This window comes from Amblyomma americanum, chromosome 6 (genome assembly GCF_052857255.1).
Source record: "Amblyomma americanum isolate KBUSLIRL-KWMA chromosome 6, ASM5285725v1, whole genome shotgun sequence".
Lineage (NCBI taxonomy): Eukaryota > Metazoa > Arthropoda > Arachnida > Ixodida > Ixodidae > Amblyomma > Amblyomma americanum.
Genome location: NC_135502.1, coordinates 102,994,534 through 103,015,512, shown reverse-complemented (window position 1 = coordinate 103,015,512; position 20,979 = coordinate 102,994,534). Strand labels below are relative to the sequence as shown.

Below are 20,979 nucleotides of genomic sequence, written 5' to 3'. Positions count from 1 at the left end.
CGTGGCCTGCTTAGCGATCACTGTGCGAAGAAAAAATAAGTCCGTTTAAGCAATTGCCATGTTACTAAGGAAGCAACAACAACAACAACATTGAAGCGAGGCTTTCCTCGTGAGGATGCGTTTCTCGGATAGCACGTTGCCACGCAGCAAAGAAAGCCACCACCCTTCTCCTTCCTTGGCACTTCCACTCGTTTATCAGCAGTCAACGCGTGTCACGGTGAAAAATGTTCCTGCTGTCGTACGTGAGAATAGCGAATTCGATAACCACTCTGGGACACGGCTGGATACGCGTAGACGAGAAGGGAGGCTTAATCAAGTCAGGGAGCCACTAGGCGAAGGAAAAGGCGCATTTCTCTTGCGTCGCGCTTAGCCAAAAGCCGGATGTCTTAAAAAAGAAGAAAAGAAGAATGAATATAAAAAGAAAGGCCTGCGGAAAAAGATGGCAGCATAAAATGCAAGCATGTGTTCAGCGAGCGCTGCCTTCCCGGAACTAGGTCGCGAGGAAAAGATATGAGCGGGTAGACACAATTACGGACCTGGCCCTGTTTACTGCCGTCACAAAAAAAAAATCAGGCGAAATTTATATTTTAACACAATTCATGTAAAACAAACAAGAACCTAAGTTTATAAGGCGTTTTATGTTCAACTACATCGCTATGTATAAATGCGTGCGAAGGTGCTGAAAAGAAATTTCTGCCCCTGTATAGGTAGGCTTCGTACGGAATTGAGTATTTGCAATATCCATCGTTTATGCAAGGGTTTGGGCAATTGCTATATGATCCACCTCAATGATTGTAATACTGAACCTATTATGCGTTGTTGAAGTCAAACTTGTAATTACTAACACTTACAGAGAATGTTCCTGGAGAGGTTTGATGAAAAAAATGAAAGAGGGCAGGTGTACTTGCTCAGCAAAGACTGTCTTGACATGAGCGCTTCGTCTGTACTTAAAGAACCGAAAACTGTAACATATCAATAATTTTTTTTTATTGGGGCCACATAAAGATACGACGCGGGAGACCAGCAGTAAACGTTGTCAAAGTCTTCAGCTTGACAAAGCAGCAGACCTTCTTATACGCTTGGCAGCATGACACAAGCAAGGAAATGATGTATTTCTTAACTGACAGGAAAGAAGAAGAAATAACGGGGATGTTTCTGTAATTTCTTGCAAAATATTTACTACGGAAATATTAAAAGTGTGTTGAAGTGAAGCTAGAAGCAGTTAAAAAAGGAGTCTTACGTAAAGGCAGCACTAATAAAATATACAAGTGCTATGATAATGAGTTAAGAAATATAACAAATAAATGAAGCAGATTTGTTGTTTCAAGCGAAATGCAGATCAAAACTGTACAATTATTGGACGCCTGAACTGCGCCGTAGGGGAAGGAATAAAGGAGCGACTAAAAGAAGAAAGGAAGAAAGAGGTACCGAAGAGGAGGGCCCGGAATAATTTCGACCACCTGGTGATCTTTATCGTGCGCTGACATCGCACAGCACACGGGCGCCATAGCGTTTAGCCTCCATCAAAATGTGGCTGTGTACCCGGCCACGGCTGTTGAATTGCGATGAACGCGAAATTCTACAGGCCCGTGTACTGTGCAATCTCAGTGCACGCTTAAGAACCCCAGGTGGTCGAAATTTCCGGAGCTCTTCACTACAGCGTCCCTCATACCCTGATTCGCTTTGGGTCGTTAAACCCTTTAAATCATAAACCATAAGCTTGCCTGCCTACCTTCTTGCCTGCCTTGCTTCCTGCCTGCCTATCTCTCTACCTCCATTTATTTAAGATATTTCTAGAGTCCTTCACTCAGCGGCACTCATGTCCGGGTCGGAGCGGGCATCCTCTTGACCGAGGTTGCGTCGAGAAGCGGCACCGATGCCCAGCTTCAACAGTAGCCGGTAAACAACGCCTATAGTGAATGGCATGATGGGAGAGAAGGCACCTTCGACTATAAAGAAAGTCGTCAAAGCACTCACTGATATGTCAGCCCGCTTAGAAGCTAGTCAAGAAGAGCTGAAAAATGTCCCCACAAAGGTAATTGAATATGAGCTGGAACCAGTGCGAAAACTCATAAAATTCAGTAACTCAAATTTCGAGGAATTTAAGAATGCAAAAGGAACTGAAATGTGTCAAAGCTCAAAACTTGAAAAAAAGGAAGAAAACGGTAGCCTAACGAAAGAACTAGAGGAGATAAAGAAAGAAGGAATTAATTTGCAGCAGTACTGCAGGAAAAGTAACTTTTCGATCAAGGGACTTCCTGTAGTCGAGGGTGAAAACCTTGTCTCCTCCTTGAAAGACATTTCACGGCATTTGCAAATTGAAATAAAAGAGAGTGACAATGATGTCGTTCACCGAGGGCCATCGATAAAAAAAAGAGTCGAATATCGTAGTCAAGTTTCTCTCCCATGCTGCTAGATACAAAATGCTGAAAAAAAGCCAAAAGACGAAGACTGAATGCATATTCCAACAGGGTTTCACCAACTCAGTGGAAGAGAGTTCACCAGTTTACGTGAACGAGAATTTGTGCCCGGCGAACAAATTTCTGCTAGGTAATGCTCTGAAGGCAAAACAGAAAAGGGATGGAAGCATGCTTGGGTCACAGAAGGTAAAATGTTGATGCGGAAAACGAAGAACTCGCATGTATTCCATGTGACAGAAATTGCAGACTACGCCCAGGTCTTTTAATAATTTATCTGCGCTGTAAGCGGTCTGTGCTTGAATGATTTACAGTTCTTCCCAAAACGAAAACAAATGGTTTGATCGGCCTCAGGTATCCGTGTTGCAATGTAAAATACGGAGCGGTAAAAAAATTTTTGATCTCTTGGTTGCTTATCTCTCGGACTACTCATACCAATACGGTGTCATTTCGCTCACAGAGACACGGCCTAAGGGAGATGAAAGTGTCGAAATTTCTGGGTACAATTTTCTTTCGCGACCGTGGAACAGGAGATCATGCGGTGGTGGCCTGGCACTTTTTGTTAGACATGAACTCAGTTACTTTTGCTGTCAAATTACAAGTTCTGTGGGAAGCACAATTCAATCTCTGTTTATACGGCAGCAGGAGGGCATCACTATAGGAATTTTTTACCGCCTACTGATGAATCTGGGCATCGGTGTCGCTTCTCGACACAACCTCGGTCAAGACGATGCCTGCTCCGACCCGGAAAGGAGTGCCGTTTAGTGAAGGAGTTCGTTACTGGAGAAAGACGACTTGGTTTTAATTACAATTTACAAGCATGCGAGTTTAGAATTGAGCTTCTTCAACTGCACCCGCCGTCCAGCTTTATACACTTTTTCCCTAAATTGACCATTTGAGGAGAAGTTTCTGTGCATGCGTGGTGAAGGCGCAGGCAGCGCCCTCTCGGGGCGGTTTGGTTTTTGGTTGGAAAACATGAGCCAGCCGTGCATTCCTGCGCTGTAGTGCGACGACTGATGTGAGCTGTAACTTCCACGTAACTGACATGTAACTGCAACGCGATTTATCTGAGCTAACCACGTGTTTTGCAACAGCGAGACTTGTACGTAATAAAGGCCGCGACGACATACAAGGCGCAAAAGACGAACCCGTTGATGGGGCCAGTAATGCGCACATCCAGGACGTTTCGAAACGGGTGTTTCTGCTTTATTTCGCGCTTACTGCCGAGTACACACTGCTCGGTCGTTCTAGAAGAGTGACGCAGGAAAACCGAAGATATATACTAGTATGAACATTCACCATTAATGCTACAATGTGCTTCCTGAACAGCGGGAGCACGGCCGAGCGCAGCCTCGCGTATATCCGCGCATTCTAACGCTCCCGCGGCCCGTTAGCACGCAAAGCAACGCTCTGCCGTATCAGCACGAGCCGGGATTGAGATAGTACAACGGGTCCTTTAATAATAAGCTAAGTGTGCCCTGAGGCAAAAGGTGTTGTGTTAAGTTAGCAGAAACTCCGGCCCTATCAAGGAAGCGCAAACGTAAACGTCTGTGTGCATTAGGAAAGTGCATCCCATTATACTGTCACACTCGCCCGCGCATAGGCGCACATTCACGCACATTTTCACTTGGTCATTCGGCGCTCCGTTGAGGTAGCAGAGTGCAGGTATTGCCACACATGGTCGTTTTTCAGGCTACAACGCGAAAATAATTCGCTACACCCTGTTTCTAAAAACGGAAATGGGATGTTCTCTTCCATCATACTCTTTCGTTAGCTGACACACATTTCCGGCCAATAAACAACACTAAAACAACAAAACAAGCGCACGTGAGCTGCTGAACGCTGCCTTGCGCATGCTTGCTCGAGAGCCCCTTTCCAACCAAAGGTACCGGCGGAGCTTCTCTGTTTGCACGACAGGCGGCGCTCGCTTTTCCGAAAATGGTCCATTCCCCAGGTTGAGGACGCCCTCGCCAAGGTAGGGGTGGCCGAAAACTTTCACTCGCACGCACAAACGGACACCTCCGCACACATGGAAACGCCTCGAAGATAAGTTGAGCCCGAGAGAGAGGGGGACGCTGACGGAGTCCGGACGGTCCGCGGGAGGTGACGTTGCCGGCTCGCCAAACTCCCATGGTCGGCGACCCTTATTCTTCATTCGAAGAAGCCGGCGCGCAAAGCCGGAGTGCCAGGTCGGGAGGTAATCCAAAGTGGTTTTGTCTTTAGCGAGGCTGACGACTGCTGTGGACAAGCGGCACCGAAGACCTCTGAAAGGGTGGATTCCCACGCTTGAGCTCTCGCTCGTTCAGATCCCGGGAATCCAGATTGGTTGTGCCATTAGCGGTCCCGGAGAAGGGTTTTAGACGGCCGCGGCCGCTTGCTGGCGGCGGTGGCGGTGGCGTCGGGGACTCCTGAAAGGGTATTTTCTCAGAATTCTGCTCCCCGTTTAGTCCCACGCAACGACCGGGCGACGCATGGAAATGGCGCCACCCTGACACATGGTGAAAGTTTCTGTCTCGGTGGCAAATCTCTAAACCTGCCGGCGCCCATCCGAATACTATCTAGCGCTTGTATAAGCAAATTCTATTCAGTAATGGAGAGTATGCTGCTACCACTTGAGACTAGTATATCATCTTTAATTGTCTGAGTTGGCTGAGTTGGCTTTGTTGAAAGATAACTGGTGTGATTATCTTATGGTGTTACAGTCCTTTAACTGAGAAAATGCTATAGCTAAGCCAACTCGAGTAACTAATCAATCCGCCACTCTGATTGACCACGTGCTTTGCAACAAAGACAAATGTGTTTGCTGGTGTCTGCGACATTGCCATTTCAGACCACAATCTCACTTTCGTGCTTTTTCTCTGTTACCGTATGCGCTGTTATTCTACCCAGACTCGAGAACGTGCAGCTCGAGTTGATTACGCTCACGTGCGATCTCTGCTTCAGTGCACCCACTTCGAAGGCGTGTATGATAACGATATAGATATTGAATACCAGAATCTGTTGGTCAAAATCACTCGTGTCAATGAACAATCGACTCGCACATATGCTAGGCGTATTATACTAGGCGGGCTACACTCGAAGTCCTGAAGAAGAAAGATTCGTACCACCACAAGTGGAGAAACAATCAGGCTAATAACTACTACGGCGAACAGTTTCGGTGCTACCGAAATAAGTCGGTTGCAATGATGAGGAAATCAAGGAAAAAATACTATGACAAGTTAATTACACGGCAGTAAGCTAATTCAAGAAAGATATAGAGCATCGTAAGAGTTATTGTTGGTTTAAAGAAAAAAAAACACATCGTTCCTTATGTAATCTCTGAGGAGGTCGCTAATACTTTCAATAATCATTTTATGGATTGCGGAAGGAATTTGGTTAAGGCATTACCGTCAACAACACCTGGGTTAAGCCCAGCTACAGTAACGCATAATACCTTTGCCTGTCATGAACTAACCGAAGATGAACTAACCGTTTATGACGGAATACAACAGAAGGTGTTAAAAGACGGTGTGCTGAGACTCTGTGCGTCCCCTTATGGAAGATTTTGAACCATGCGATAATTAGCTGCAAATATCCAGCAACTTTGAAGATAGCGAATCTAGTGCCAATCTACAAGACTGGCGATCGCAATGACCCCAATACTTACAGATCTAGATCTGTGCTTAGGGCAATAGGTCCGCATTTCGGAAAACTAATAGCGCTACAGTTTAATAAGTTTCTGCTTGATGATAACGTATTTTGTGCAGAGCAGCATGGATCCCTTCCAGCTAAATCAACAACAACTGCCATTGTAATATTTTGGCAGCAAATCAACCGTGCTCTTCAAAAAACCAGCTGGCAAGAGTAGTATTCCTTGACATAAGACATTTTAATGCGTCTGTCACTCCCTAGTTGCTGGCGAAATTAAAAGCATGTGACCTTAATAATAATTGTCTCCAGTTCCTCGCTAGTTAACTCTCCGATAGAAAACAGAAAGTAGTTGTGCAGAACACACACTCCGCATTCCTATCCAACACTTGCGGGGTTCCGCAAAGGTCTGTATAAGGTCCGCTTTTTTAATATTTTCTTGAATGACTTCCCGCAAGCCGTTCGATTTTCAAAGGTTCTAATGTATACGCGGATGACACTGCTCTTTTGTTCCGAGCTGAATTGCTCTCGGTCCTAAAAAGCAGGATAACATCTGAACTGTCTAATATTTCCTCATGATGTTCCGTAAATAAAGTAACAATAAATGTAGATAAGACTAAATATTTAGTACTCCAATCTTGAAAAAGAAACATGGGTAATGGCGCGATTCACATATCATTAAACAACCGTAGGACTCAGCAGGGGTCTTCGTAGAAATAGCTCGGCGTCATCTTTGACCAACACCTGTATTGGCAAGGACACATCGAAAAGGTGTGCAAACACACGGCTTTCAGCTTCTACGCACTCATTAAGGCAAAGCCGTATTTTCCGTACAGTGTACTCCGTTCTTTGTACATTTCGCTGTTTACACTGTCACATCAGCTGCTGCTGCGAATCGTTGGGCCAAACATAAAAACCTATTTAGTTCTCATACAGAGGCTACAGAAGAGAGCATTGCAGGTAATTGGCCATGCGTCTTCAAACAATAGCTGCACTTTGTTTATACAAGGAGCATCGCATACTATAATTTGAATTCATGCTTAATTACAAACTATGTGTATTCGTAAATAATATTATTAATACTAATACTCCTATACTACTCAGTTTATTTTTATTAGCGTACCTTAACACAAGGAATGCATAAAATGGAAATTTCATGTTGCCTGCCGGTAGCATTGTATTCGGGAACGCTTAGTTCAATTTTCTGGCACAAAAGTATGGAATACAGTGCCTATTATTGTGAAGCTTTCAAATGACTTTAAGCTGTGCTTCAAGTTTTTCTTTATTAACAAAAAGGAAGGGCCCTTACCTCTACCTTTTTTGTAACGGTTTGTTGACCTTGATGAACTTTTCTTTCCTGTTTCGTATCACTCTGTGTTTTTTTTAAGTGTTACTTCAAGTTCGCATTTTGTTCTAAGGCATTCTTTATTACTGTTCTCGATTCTTTTCTTTAGTTTTTGCTCATTATGACTATCTGGTGTATTTTATTTTATTTTTGTACTGAACCTTTTCCCTAGCCGCACGGCTATCGGTCCAAATATTTTTTATGTAACGCCTTGTACTTTCAAAATCAATAATGCTTTGACTTTGACTTTACCCAACTACTCATCCATTCATACACTCTGCATTCACAAAATGCGGAAGTACTTCGCCAATAAACGTTTGTATAGCTGAATTAATATCCTGAAAGACTGCTTTGCTATGAACAACAATGATATTTACTCTGTAAGAAAGAGAGGTAAGCGCGAAGGCATGCGAACTGGATTGCGGATTTATCCCTTTGGTCTAGCAGCACAGTGAAGGATGCGACAGGAGTTTTGTAACCACAGGATCAAGCACATATGCACCCGAATGGGTTACGCAGGTCAGTTTCTATTAGAGATAATTCAAACAACGATAGATATCAATGAAAGCTAATGACTACGATTAATTAGTAGTCACGTTTGGGTTGGCATCAATCCACTTATTTCCTTGAGGATAAAGTCAACGATATGAAAAACTGCCGCTTTTGGGTATGTAGCAACAAAACTTTTCAAAGGAATAGTGAAGTTCATCACGCAATGTGGCGGCAGAATGTGCAGGCTGACAACAAAAGAAAACTAAAACATCGTGATGTTTTAAGCTAAAACGTATACGAATAAATTCAGGTTTTCATTTCAACAGGACACCATAGGTACTTCTGCCTTCACAATTCGAAATCAAAGTACTATTCTCTGAGTGGCCGCTGCTGTCACATTTTGCCACTATATATTTATGTTCGTAAGAAAAATAATTGCTTATAGAGTAGAGGCAGAGCATCCGCCTCGTGTGCGAGAGGATTGGGGCTCGAGTCCCGGTGCCGCGCAATTCTGCAATGGGATAAAAATGAAATTCCACGTGTCGATAGAATTGCATAACCGGGCCTGGGGTGCAGCCTGATCTCGGTGGCCAGAACCGGCAATGCACTCCCTCACCAGAGCAGGGTTTGGTCACCCTGGTGTAGTACTTGGCCACAATCTTCGAGGAGCAAACAAATTAACCCTCGACCTTCAGTTCCCAGCAGAAACGGAGCAACTGACCAAGGCAGCTGTCATAGCTGTGACGCAGCGGAGGCTAAGTTACGGAGAACGCAGCGAGCAATGGAAGCAAAAATTGTAGGTGTAACTTAAAGAGAGCGGAAGCGGGCATAGCGGGTGAGTCGAAATCAAGAGAAAGAAATGGGTTTGGGCAGCGCATGCATTGCGAAGACAATGCAACCGCTGGAGCGGATTCCAAGAGAGGGCAAGCGTAGCCAATGGCGGCAGAAAGTTAAATGGGCGGATAAGGTTAAGAATTTTCTGGGGATACGGTGGCCGCAGCCTGCAAAGAGAAAGTGTTTATTGGTGAAATATGGGAAAAGTCTTTGCCCTGCAGTGGGCGTTGTCGGGCTGGCGCTGATGATGAAACCAAACGAGAGATCCCTGGGAGTTATCATGCACTTCCTGGCGCACTGGTGCAGCGGTTAAGCAAAGCGCCACAGCCCAGCGATGAGAGGTGCTCCCAGCGGTGGGCCTAGTGTGGCCCACGGTTGCTCTTCTCGAGCGACCAATCATTAATTTAGCTGTCACCTGCCACGATGGGCAGTTTGCTCACTATCAGGTGGGCAGGTTGTGATGACACTGCAAGGTGACGTGACCTAGGTGGCCCGCCCGCCTCCCTGGTTGCTCTCTGGGGACCACCTGCCGGAGCCATGCGCGTAATTTTTCGCTCAGAATGCCGACGCCGATGACGCAGAGCAGAAAATTTCTGAAGGACGTGGCTTTTACAGCTGTATATCACCTTTATCACCTTTCCAGGAAATGAAGATGCTCATATAAAATGTTGACTTAAATCTCAGCTGTTTACAACAGGTCACTTCAACAAATGCAGATATCGGTTTTGTTTTTGATAATACTTCACCATTTATTAGATGGAACTTTTCCGCTGAAATATTAAGTGGTTTCCTCGTTGAAAACAGAGAAATATTTTCTCATTACACAGTCGTTGCTATACGTGCTTCTGGGCGCACGGAGAAGTCGTCGACCGGGTTTTATGCTCATTCATGTACTGAAAGTATTCCGTTAGTGGCCATGATTTCACGCCGGTATTTTTCGTGCATTTTTTGGCACTTGGATTGCCTCTTCATGAAATTCCTTGGAATGCGCCTCAGGTTCATTGTTCCCGTATATTGTCTCGCTCTCTTGTTACCTTTGCAAGCCTTGCAGAGTCCTCTTTTTAGCTGGTTCTTTGAGCTCTTTGCTCCCCGCAATGTTAACGAAGTGTGCTCTGTCTGGGTCCTGGGGCATTTAGGTGTTTTCAAACGAAACATGTGTTACCTTGGCTCTGTAGGCTGTCTGTGTACCTGTTGCATATCCCGTTGCTGATCTCATCCTTTCGACAACGTCTCGCTTTAAGCTGTACCAACACATCGCTAGCCGATGCCGTCATTAGTTGCTTGCTATTTGCAATCATCAGTATTTAACTTACCCCAGGAGTTTATCCCCTTGTAGACCTAGGCAGTTTGAGGTGCCGCTGACTCGCTGACGATACAACATACCTTGCGTAAATTTATATTTATGTCCATGTAATTTCACTCCAAGACACCTTTGCAGATCATGCGGGGTAGTTTATTCCGCAGAGCTTTACATGCTCTGTGGCAGACGGTTCGCTCTTTAGAGAAGGTCATTTCTGAAAATCCCCTTCACTAGGTTAGAGCTCACTCTATCAATTCCCGTTCTTCTGTCCTTCAGTATGAGAGGCAGGAGATTTGTATTGAATTCTGTTTCTGAATATCTTCACGAGTTTTTAATTGCGACCGACAGATTCCCTTGTTCACTGTATTGAAAACGGTTCCAAATTGTGTGGTGCTTGCAAGTGTTTTCGTGTTTTATAATTTCTAGTCAATTATGTAATATTTTCTGTGTAAATTAGTTTTCTCTTTTTGTTCCACTCTCGTTCATGCATGCTTTATTTGCCCTTCAGCTTGCAATCTCTACATTAACTGTCTGAGTGTTCCTCTCCAAACCCCAGTGCTTATGTCCTATGTCTGAAACAGAAAACAACTACAGCGTGGGGCTTTCAGCAAAGATCGAACCAGCGGGTGGCTGCGGTTGTGTTTTTTTTTTTCACCTAAGCTCAGGGTAGGCCCATATGATCCAAGTTCGGGGCGCTTACTCTCCGGCCTGCCAGGTATGGTCCGCCCTGACTCACGTCCAGACTACCATACCTTGGCCGGTCTTCGTCGCCATCCCGGGCTTCTAAATAGGGGCTGCTGTCACCATTCTGAGCTGTTCGTCGACTGCGACCTTAGAGCTCTGGCCGCGATCTGGGGTACGAGACTCGGGCCGTCCCTCCACCGTTGGCTACAAACTTGAGTACCGAGGCTGGTTGACCCGCATTAGGGAGCTAGATTCGGCCCTGCTCTGTCACCCGCCTTGGACGCTGCTTTGAGGTCCGTGTGTTGCGGTCTCTGCTGCAGCTTGTACGAAAGTCCTCGCTCTCTTCCGGCTCTTCGCCGCACCTCTTCGCCTGACGCCTACGTGTCTGACTGGGAGCCTGGACGCACTCTCTTGAACCAATTTTATTTTTTCTCCCTCTCTCTTTTCTGTTTCCTTATTTCACGTTTTTCCTGCCCGTGTACCTTAATTCTTAAATGATAGTTTTTTCCTGCCATGTTAACAAACTTTTACGGGGGGCTTCCTGTGGCGAAATATTTCTCTCTGCTCATCAGCCGTGCGCTGCAAATAGTAAAACTGTAATGGTCGTTCACGCGGAAATATTTACGGCCGTTTTGGTTTCGTCTTTGTTATTCCTAGCAAATGAACAGCTACTTAATCCTGGGCATCCAATTCTAAGTAATAAGCTTCCCGAAAACGCTAACGGCTGATAGGGTTCCTCACTAAAGACGTTATTAAATTTAGCTGAAAGGCATAACAGGAGCGACGGAACCTCTTAGACGAAGCGCATCAGTGTTATAGACCGTTGTTGTGCGCTAGTTGGTGTATTTCATTAAAAGGTAGGAATGCGCAGGTAACACAAGGAGGGCAGACATAGGCTCGAAGACGACACTACGAGCGCAGTTGTGTTGTTTTCGTTACTATCTCTCCTGTCCTTGTCTTTTTTTGCGAAATCATACATTTAATGCATTAGTGTAGCAAGCTCTATAACAGTGAACAGTTGTATTAATAGTCTTTATGTTTCCAGGATTGGCGGATTATTACTTTTTTTTCATGCCAATACCTCTTTTCCGCTTTTGACAGTGGCTGGTAACACAGGGTGTGGCTCATTGATATCTCCAGAAAATAACGTCGTGGGTCACTCTAGCGTCCAAAAGGTGCGATGCCCATGCGCTGTGTTCCGATCAGCAGTCTGATGAATTTCGGAAATACCTGTAACCTTGAAACTGACTTCGAGTCAGAGGTCTGAGTACTTTTAGGCACCATTTATTTTCAATAGATAAACCCTGAGGTTTCTGTTGATCAAACACGCCTAAGCAGTATCCATTGCACTGAAAGTGTTTTTTTTAGGTTAATCAGTTAAGCGGGTTGTAATCAAAGAAAACCTGATATTTTTATTTCGAACCTACTAAAAGTGTCATTTCTGCTTTTTTCAAATACAAGCATCATTGTTTCGAGAGTTTGTGTAGAGGATGAGTGGTTGCTCCTACTCAGAAAGGTTTTTCTTATAGTCACTTGGCGTAGTTTTTTTTTCTGTTATATGAATTGTCTGTAGTGATTTCATATTTGACGCTAAAAGATGCATGTATGTGAAGAAAAACCTCTGATTTTGCAGAATTCGAGAATTCCTACATATCGTATGATATGTGAAAGACAACTGAAATGCTGCTGGGTCTACTAATAAATGCAAGCAAATGCGGCAGTGGGAGCCAGTCAGTTTGTTATACGAGCTGAAGGTACTTGCGAGTCAAGGCAAAATACAAAAATAATCCTGTGGCGTGAAATGTGAATTGTGAGTCGTGAACTCGGGGAGGCAAATTCGACGATGTGACTGCTGAACGTGAAGAAGCTGATGTTTATTTCATGTGAGTGCTTGTTTAGAGTTAGGGATGCGCATGATTGTGAGCCGCAAATTTTAACCCGCTAAAGTGGATACTCTCACAATGAGCGCACGGTAAGAATACCACGTGCTCGAAATGAATTGGCAGCTCTCGGCTGCGCATTTCCTGCTAACCCACGAACGGCTTCTTTCACGTTAGAACTAGCACACTCCAATTATAACCCATATGTGTGCGGTTCACTTGAATAAATAGGCCAACAAGAGACACCGAAAGAATGATGAAAGAACAGCATTCGGTGGCTGGAGATAAAACGGCAGAGCAAAAACGTAATAAAGTACTCGAACTACTGTCGATGCGCTAGTCTTGCTTAGCCATTGACCATGGGAAATTTCACTCTCAGACATCGAACTCGTGTTTTCTTCGCGGAAGTTGTTTTGGTGGTTTTATCTTTAGTAAAGGCATATTCGCCATGGAAAGCATAAAGTGACATTCCACAGGAATTGAATAAAATCAGCTCTCTTGCATCATCACGATTTCACAGCTATAAAAAACCACACCCATCAGTGTTACCTCTGCTGTGTCAGAAAGCTTCGCTCTTCTCGGTAGCGCGCTTTTATCTGAAGTGCACTATTTCTAAGCTGGCGGCAAACGCTTCAGGCACTCATTCGAATCCCTTTCCTGTTATTTTTTTCTTCGTGGCATTCTTAACTGAAGCACCGATGCTTTCGAGCCATGGAACACGAATAGGAAGAAAAAAATTCAGTCAAGAGAACGAAGTTTCCTATAAACTGCCCAGCGCTGCTCACAGAAAAACCATCGGGCGCAACCGGCGTGAGATCAGAGGGGCGAACATTAAATGGCGAGGGCCATTCAGCGAAGCATAAGCAGAATTTTGGCCACGGTGTACTAATCGAGTTAGATTCTCTCGCTTCCAGAGGGAACTGTTCCGAATCAAGCTGGAAGCGTACAGCCCACCAAGCGGAGCGCCAAAGAGGTTTATTGAGATTTTGTTAGCTTGGCACACATTAAAAGGTGACTTCATTTGATTTCATTCTCTGTTAAGTACAATTAGCCTACTCCGACCTAAGGCCAGTCATTATCAAAACTTTCCCTTTCCTCAGTTGCTTTACTAAGTAGAATGCTGGCAAACCTAAATAAGAAACTGCTCTAAATTCTAGCATTCTTACTACGCGAATGGTGGCACCGAAACCAGGAAGTAACGAGAAGGAAAGGAAAAAAAAATATTTTGAACGGCTGAATTTGTAAAGTCTTCCTGCTACCAACTGGGTTGAGCAAATGCGTCCTCATTGTGAAATGCTAGAAAGGTATTTTAGAATAAAAATCAATGAATTCTGCAACCTGTTATAATTACTGGTAGAGAAGACATAGAGGAGCAGCAGCGGTAGCATCGTTATGCAAGAAATGTTGAAATTGTCTGTATATAACAGGAGTCACTGAATTGTTCACGAGAAATGTAAGGGCTAATAAAGCGCAAACCTGTTCAATAAATTGCTTTGTCCTCGAAGTCATGAATAAAATTAAAACCAAGGAAAATGTTCTGCTATACTGCAGTTATCCAATCTTACTGCCAGCCGTCAGCTGCAAACAAACCCTTTCTTGCATGCATGGAATTGATGCGACAACAAGCTGTGCTGGAAGGAAAAAATTCGCAGTAAAGGTACATCAGAGCTATCCAATGAATGGTAAACACTATTTTCCACTTCACTTGTATAATGTAGCACGCTTTACTGTGTAAGTGCAGTTCAAGGATTATCCCAACGTAGTATAATTTTTCCAAAATACCGAACTCAAACAACTAGAACATAACTGACCTGTTCCCGTGATTTAAGTGAGTAGTGCTCACGGAGTTGAATCTGCTAGATGCCGAGCGGTGAATGAATTTTTTTTGCACTAATAAAAACGATCAGACAATTTCATACAAATCAAACACCGTCACAGTAGCTCAGTGGTTATGGCGTGATCGTCTGCTGAGCCGAAAGGCGTGGGTTCGATCCCGGCCGAGGCGGTCGCATTTTGGTGGAGGCGAAAAGCTAGAGGCCCGTATCTTATCCGATGTCAGTGCACGTTAAAGTACCTTAGTTGGCCGAAAGTATTCGGAGCCCTCCACTACGGTGTGCTTTATAGCCTGAGTCGCGTTTGTACGGTAAAGGGCAACTACTCATGTTTTAGATACCAACAAGCTTAAAGAGGTCGAAGATGCGAAGTTTCAGGTAAAGCATGTAGGGACAATTTGGGACAACATTCGAAGGGTGACCTAATCGCCTATAAAAATCGCGACGGCTTTCAAGCTTCTCCGCAGAGCACAGCACAAAGTTACGTGCTCATCATGACGCCATTGAGGTATCGGTACATTTCCAATGCAAGAACGCTTCCTTTGATTAAAAAAAAACAAACAACGCCACCGAAGGAAATGGCCGCCGACGTCTATTTGTCAGCGTTCAACGAGGCACGGCAGGGTGTGGTTGACGGCAGTAGAAACTTGACATCTTACCTTCCGTGACGTCAAACCAAGCTTCTCGCACTCCTCCTTTGAAGTAAGGATAAGCCTAAAATTTAATCCTCAACTGCGGTAGGCTAGTGGTCTGAGAATCTGCCTCGCCCTGTTGCGCCGGTTGCGCCGAGTGCCTATCGGTGATACAATGGGTGCAAGCCTTTGCCCTGGTCTGGTGCTCGGCTTATTTAGGGTGAAATGCTTGGGATGGGAAATGGGTCTTTGACACCACCTTGAGTAGAAGAAAAATACCTTCTGCCATGACGCTCTTTGGCCACAGATGCCGTTGCGCCATTAATATCCATCATCATTATCATTATTTTATGTGATATCGCAAACATACAATGCATGCTTTACCTACAGCCTATATATATTTGAATGCTTGAACATCGCGGACTTCGCGAAAAGTAGTGTAGTTGTTCTTTAACAGCTTCATTGATGGTAAGTGTAAACGCTGCACGGATCAGAGCCATGCGCCGCGAGAGGAGGGCTAGTTGTACCGAGAGAAACACTCTGCACACCTATCACGGTGGCTATTACTACCAGCATTTCTATGCATGCTGAATTTTTGGTTGTTCGAAAATATTGGTTGTTACCAGCATTGAAAATCTAGTCCGTGCTTCGAAGCAAAAGACGGGAAAAAAGTGGAAGAACTGAGGCGGAGTGAGCTCTTTCTGTCTGCTTCCTGCCATTTTCGCTCTCTCTTTTGTTTTTGGTTTCGATTTTGTTATTTTTCTTATTATGTATTTAACTTCTGTAAATCCATCTGAGTATCAGCCTGAAGACTGCAGCCAGGGCTGCCCTCCATACAGTTTTAGATAAATGAGTGTTAACTGCCGCCTCCGCAGCCCGTCTGAGTTATTAGCTCTGAATTTGCATCTTATTTTTGCCGGTTGTGTGTATTCGTTATCAATGCATGCACGTGTGTGTCTCTAATATGCGCTGCGCTCGAGAATCACATTTATTTCTCATGACTCGCACCAGCTATGAGCGTGGAGCGAGACAGAGCCTTCACTAGAATAGGAGGCCGTCAGGGTGGAGAAGTACGTCTCGTGACTGGTGGCTCTTCAAGTCATTTTTGCAGAGATAACTGGCCATTCACTGAAGAGACGAGGCGGCAGCCGTCGGTCTTCGGAAACGACCCCCACACCCTATCGCCTCGTCCTCTCCATCTTTTTGCGACCTAGAACACCACCGAACATTTTTGTACCCTCACTGAAAGCGGGTGGCGAAGCTTGGCTGTAGGCACAAAAAGGGCTGTGTGTGTGCCATCATTCGGTCCTTACGCCGGAACGGACTGGTGTCGACGCCCTCTGCTTGCGATGGAAGCATCGCCTCGAGCCTCTCATCAAGGAACTCCCGCTAAAACGTGACATCAAAAGTTCCTGTCCCTGTCTTATCACGAACCTCGTCTTTCCTTTACTGAGACATCTCTTTAAGTGCAATGAAGGAAAGTAAAGTTGAAAAAGCCTTTATGTTCTGATAAGAAGACATCCGTAAAATAAATCATGCATTTCTAACCGTAGACTTGATATAGGAGCGCTGAATATTCAGTTCTCCTTTTTGCACGATCGATGCCATTCGCCCTGAGGAAAGAAGCATTCGTTGCTTAGAAGTTCACAGCTGCCTTGTAGAGGAGAACCAAGCTTCGCTCATTTCAAAAGTTTAAAACCTTAATTGTGAACAGAATTTAGTGCTGTCACTGGAGCTTAGGCGCCATGAAAAGGACCAGTAAAAAGGCAGGCAAGGAAGACTTCCAATACACATTAAATGTTATAACGTTTCCTTCCGGCATCACAGTTTGAGAAAACTATAATTTTGCAAAATGGTAATTTTTTGCCCAGTATTAGTAACCAAAAAATCACGAGCACGTTACCATAAAAATAATGTTCGTATCGTCAACAGATTGGGAGATACAGCAAGTTTTCCAACCTTTGCTCTGGTATTACGAAACTAAAATTTAAATGCATGGGTTTTGGAAACCAGTGACGCTCATTTTATACGTCCTTAATGTCAATTTTTTATAGTTTATAGCTGCAACTATAACTAGTATTCTGATATTTGATTACGGATTTAAGATTTTTTTACAAACTTACAAAAAAGCCCAAGGGTCATGACCACACTCGAAGAATGCTTGTTGGTTACCTTCGTCTGCTTTGGTTAGACGAGACTGAAGTGCTAAACCTGCGTTTCGCAGTTTTACAGGCGCTTCAACAGAGTATTTACAGCATTTAGATGGTAATCCGACTGGTGTGGCTAAGGTCAGGGCACAGAGAAGACGGAAACCCAAGTTCAGAAGGAATCGACACATGGAAGACCATCTTTCTTCCGAGTTACTGCTTCCGGATGTTTCGGCGTGTGCCAGAAGCTTGGGAACATTGCGAAAACGTGTAAAGCTCTGAGACCAGACTCTTCTGTCAAAGGAAACAGAATAACTAATAGTGGTATCTTTACTTCTGTTGCTTTTTTCGAGGCCTGCCCGCCCTGAACTCTTCGGCTTGTTTAACTCTCTTCACTATATTGCTAATGACATTGCCCGCTTTGTCTCTTCATCTGATTTTTACCTATGCCTAGCTTCCTCTTCACGGCTTTCAGGCTCTCTCGGTTTCTTTAGAGTATGCTCGATTCTCTCCATTTTAAACTTTTTATTCCGGCTGCCTTGCGCTTATTTTGTTAACTTCTGTAGCTCTGCTAGTTGTATTCTGTCTGTAGGATTGGCGTTTCTTAATCAGATCATTAGTCTCCTGAGATAGCGCCCCGCTATCCTCCTATACTATGCTACCGCTTGCATCTTAGCGCACTTCGTATTGATATCCGCGAGACTGCCGTTCATTTTTCAAACATTAAGATCGTCTTCTTCTGTCAAACCGAAATATCTGTTCTGCAGCGAAATCCTGAGTTCCTCTACTTTCCCTCTTTGTACTAACTCCTCAATGGGCTTCCGATTCTGTAGTTTTTTTGTTGTCTCTTCAAGCCCAGGCTACATTGGCACAGAGTACATATTTCCCAGAACCTCCACATCTTGCACGATGCCAGGGTGAGTGCATAGTATGAAGTATCACTTTTGTCTCCCACTGGCGCTCAATATCCACTTCCTGCGGAAAAAGGTATTCATGATCAGTAAACTATTTCTATCTGCGAACTCTATAATAAGTTTTCGGTGCTATTCGTAGAACATATTCCATAGTCGCCTACCACCTGGTCGCCAACCTGCTTTTGCCTACCTTCGCTTTGAAGTCACCCATCAGTACAGTGTACTGTGATTTTACTTCATTCATTGCCGACTGGTTACGTTTATAGGAGTTGAAAGTCCCAAAGCATCTCAGGCTTTGATGGACGCGGTAGTGGAGGGCTCTGGAAATTTCAGCCACCTGGCGTTTCTTAACGCGCACTGATTTCGCAGTGTAGACGTCCTCTAGAATTTGACCCAATCGGAATTTTCCCACCGCGCCTGAGATTGAACCCGGGTGTTTCGGGTCAGCAGGCGAGTGCCATGACAACTGAGCCACCGCGGCAGCGTCATTGCCGATTCCACGTCTTTATAGCAGCTTTCAACGACCTGGTCATTATGAGTGGAGGTAGGCGAGTAGGCCCGAACCACCTTCAGGGTGTATTGCAGTAAATTACGATAGCTGCCACCCTCTCGTTAATAGTATAAAACTCCTCTACATTGCCAGCTTTGTCTTGAGTGATCAGGAATACCACACCTCGCTCTCGTCTGGTCGCTAATCTAGAATCCCATAGTATGCTCCCGCCCTTTAGCACTGCACGTGATTCATCTGTCCTCCTAACCTCACTAAGCACCATGACGTAGCAGTGCTGTTCAAGCACTGCCAGGCTAGCCTCAAAGGATAGGCTATAGTGTTAAACGTTGCCAGTTTCGCATTCAAATCATGGCCTGTTCGGAGCCTAAGATGCTTAGTACCCTCCGCTGCGCCATAGCTCTGACCTGCGCTGATTAAGAAGTTTGCGTGGATACGGTGGGATTAGCTGAAAAAGGAGAGGGCTAACTGGAGAGACATGGAAGAAGCCTTTGCCCCTCAGTGGTCGTAGTCAGGCTGATGATGATGACGATGATGCTTGACCGGAATGCACATACATCAATAAAGCTCGAATAACGCTCTCACCAAGGGATATGCTCTACCTGTGCAGTTGTGTGCGTTGAGTGTGCGTTCGAGCACTCGACTTAAGCATGGAAAAGGGTGATGCGTGCAAACGAGAACAATGTTCGAGTGGTGTACGCAGTGCGCCACTCAAGGAAGGGGCATGCAGGTGGAGCCTCCACCACATGTCAACACCTGCGCTTCAAAAGTAGCAGTGGAGTCGATGGCAGATTCTGGCTGAAAAATTAGTCGCGTCGTGAGGAGCGTTGACTGTGGTGTTTCGCGTGGTGAAACATGACAAAAGTGTGGGCAGTTTTCTTTGAACGAATGTGTATCTGTGACAGAGGAAAACTTGTTCATAATGAGGCTCTTTCCAGCTGATTAAAATCTTGCAAAACCAAAAGCAAGCTGAGCCCAAAGAATGCCTGTGGTTTAGCTCTGGTTAAACCTGACTTGAAGCGATATCTGCAGTAGGCCGAGTGGAACTCGCTCAGTCGAATTGCAAAGTCAGACTTTCGCCTCTGCGTTTCGTGGGCGTTCCTTCTTCATCTTCGCCCCTGGACGTAGATTCACCCTCTCCCTCTCTGCACTCCTCCCCCACTCGGTTTCTCCGGGGTGCCGCGCCGCCGGCAGCTACCACGGTGGCCACGGCGCCGCCACGCTGAAGGCTCGAAATGCAAGCGTAATGTAGGCGAGCGGCACGCATACCAGCTGCGTGCTCTGACGTCACTCCGCGCATGCGCACAACTGACGATCCAGGTGGTGTCTGCTCCGTCGTCGGCGCAGCGGCGAGGCGCGCGCGCACACCAGCAGCGCGCTATGACGTCACTCCGTGCATGCGCACCGCTGGCGAAGCGGTGGTGGTGCGGCTCAACGCGCAGCCACGTTGACCTCGCGAAGTGGCTGGCATACTGTAGCTATCACTACAAAAGTGCTGCGTACCAGGAGTGGAAAGCAAATCGCACTTTTTGCCAAGCAAACAATGAAGGAAGGGCAGGTAGTATGGAGACTATTGGCTTGTATAGAATATTTCAGATATCAACAGCAACATTATAGCTTTGAAGCAACTGAACTACTACGGCGATGGCAATTCTTAGAGGTAAGTCACTGTAAAGAACATGTACGGAGGGAGCAGCGTGCAGAATCTTGCTTGCATTGAGCGTGTCCAGAAGCGTTTTGGCTGCTGCTGCTGAGGTGATAAAGAAAAGCTAGTTGATGCCCTTATCGACCGCCTGCAAAAAATATTATGGGGTTGCCGTAAACCAAATGTGGAAAATATTTCGACATGGAAACAAGCCACCTTAGCTAGCTTCTTTCTCTAGGGCTCTATAGCTCTGAAGACAAGAATTCAAGGCACCGCCTGTGCCCGCCTGGACGGCACAGATGGTGTGGGTACAAAACGGTAGCAGCACCCGGCGGAGGAAGATAAGTGCACAAAAGAGGGCTTCCAAATGATTTTGCTGAACAGACTGATAGCTTTGTATCTATGTTCAGGTAGATTTCTATCAAGTGTCTGCATGGAAAAACATAAAGTGAAAATCAGTGTTTCAATGTGCTCATATGGCAGCGGGCTCCAAAAGAGGTGTACGTAAGCTTCTCTACACTGCTCTTTCCCTTGGTTGATGGTGTGCGACACTTTGATAATGGCAGTGTAAGCAACCTGGTTATATTGAGGCAGGCTGGCATCGAACCAGGATACTACACGACAAAAGCTTGCATTGCAAGAGACCACCAGCACGTGCAGAATGCGCCACACAAATGAAATTACGACACAAAATGAGCTAGGAACAAAAGTACACGACACTG

The 20,979-nt window shown here is 45.2% G+C and overlaps 1 pseudogene; it reads left to right on the top strand.

The window, feature by feature from the left end:
• The first annotated feature begins 19,143 nt into the window (after positions 1 to 19,143).
• LOC144095425 (uncharacterized) lies at positions 19,144 to 20,366 on the top strand (annotated as a pseudogene).
• The last annotated feature ends 613 nt before the right edge of the window (positions 20,367 to 20,979 follow it).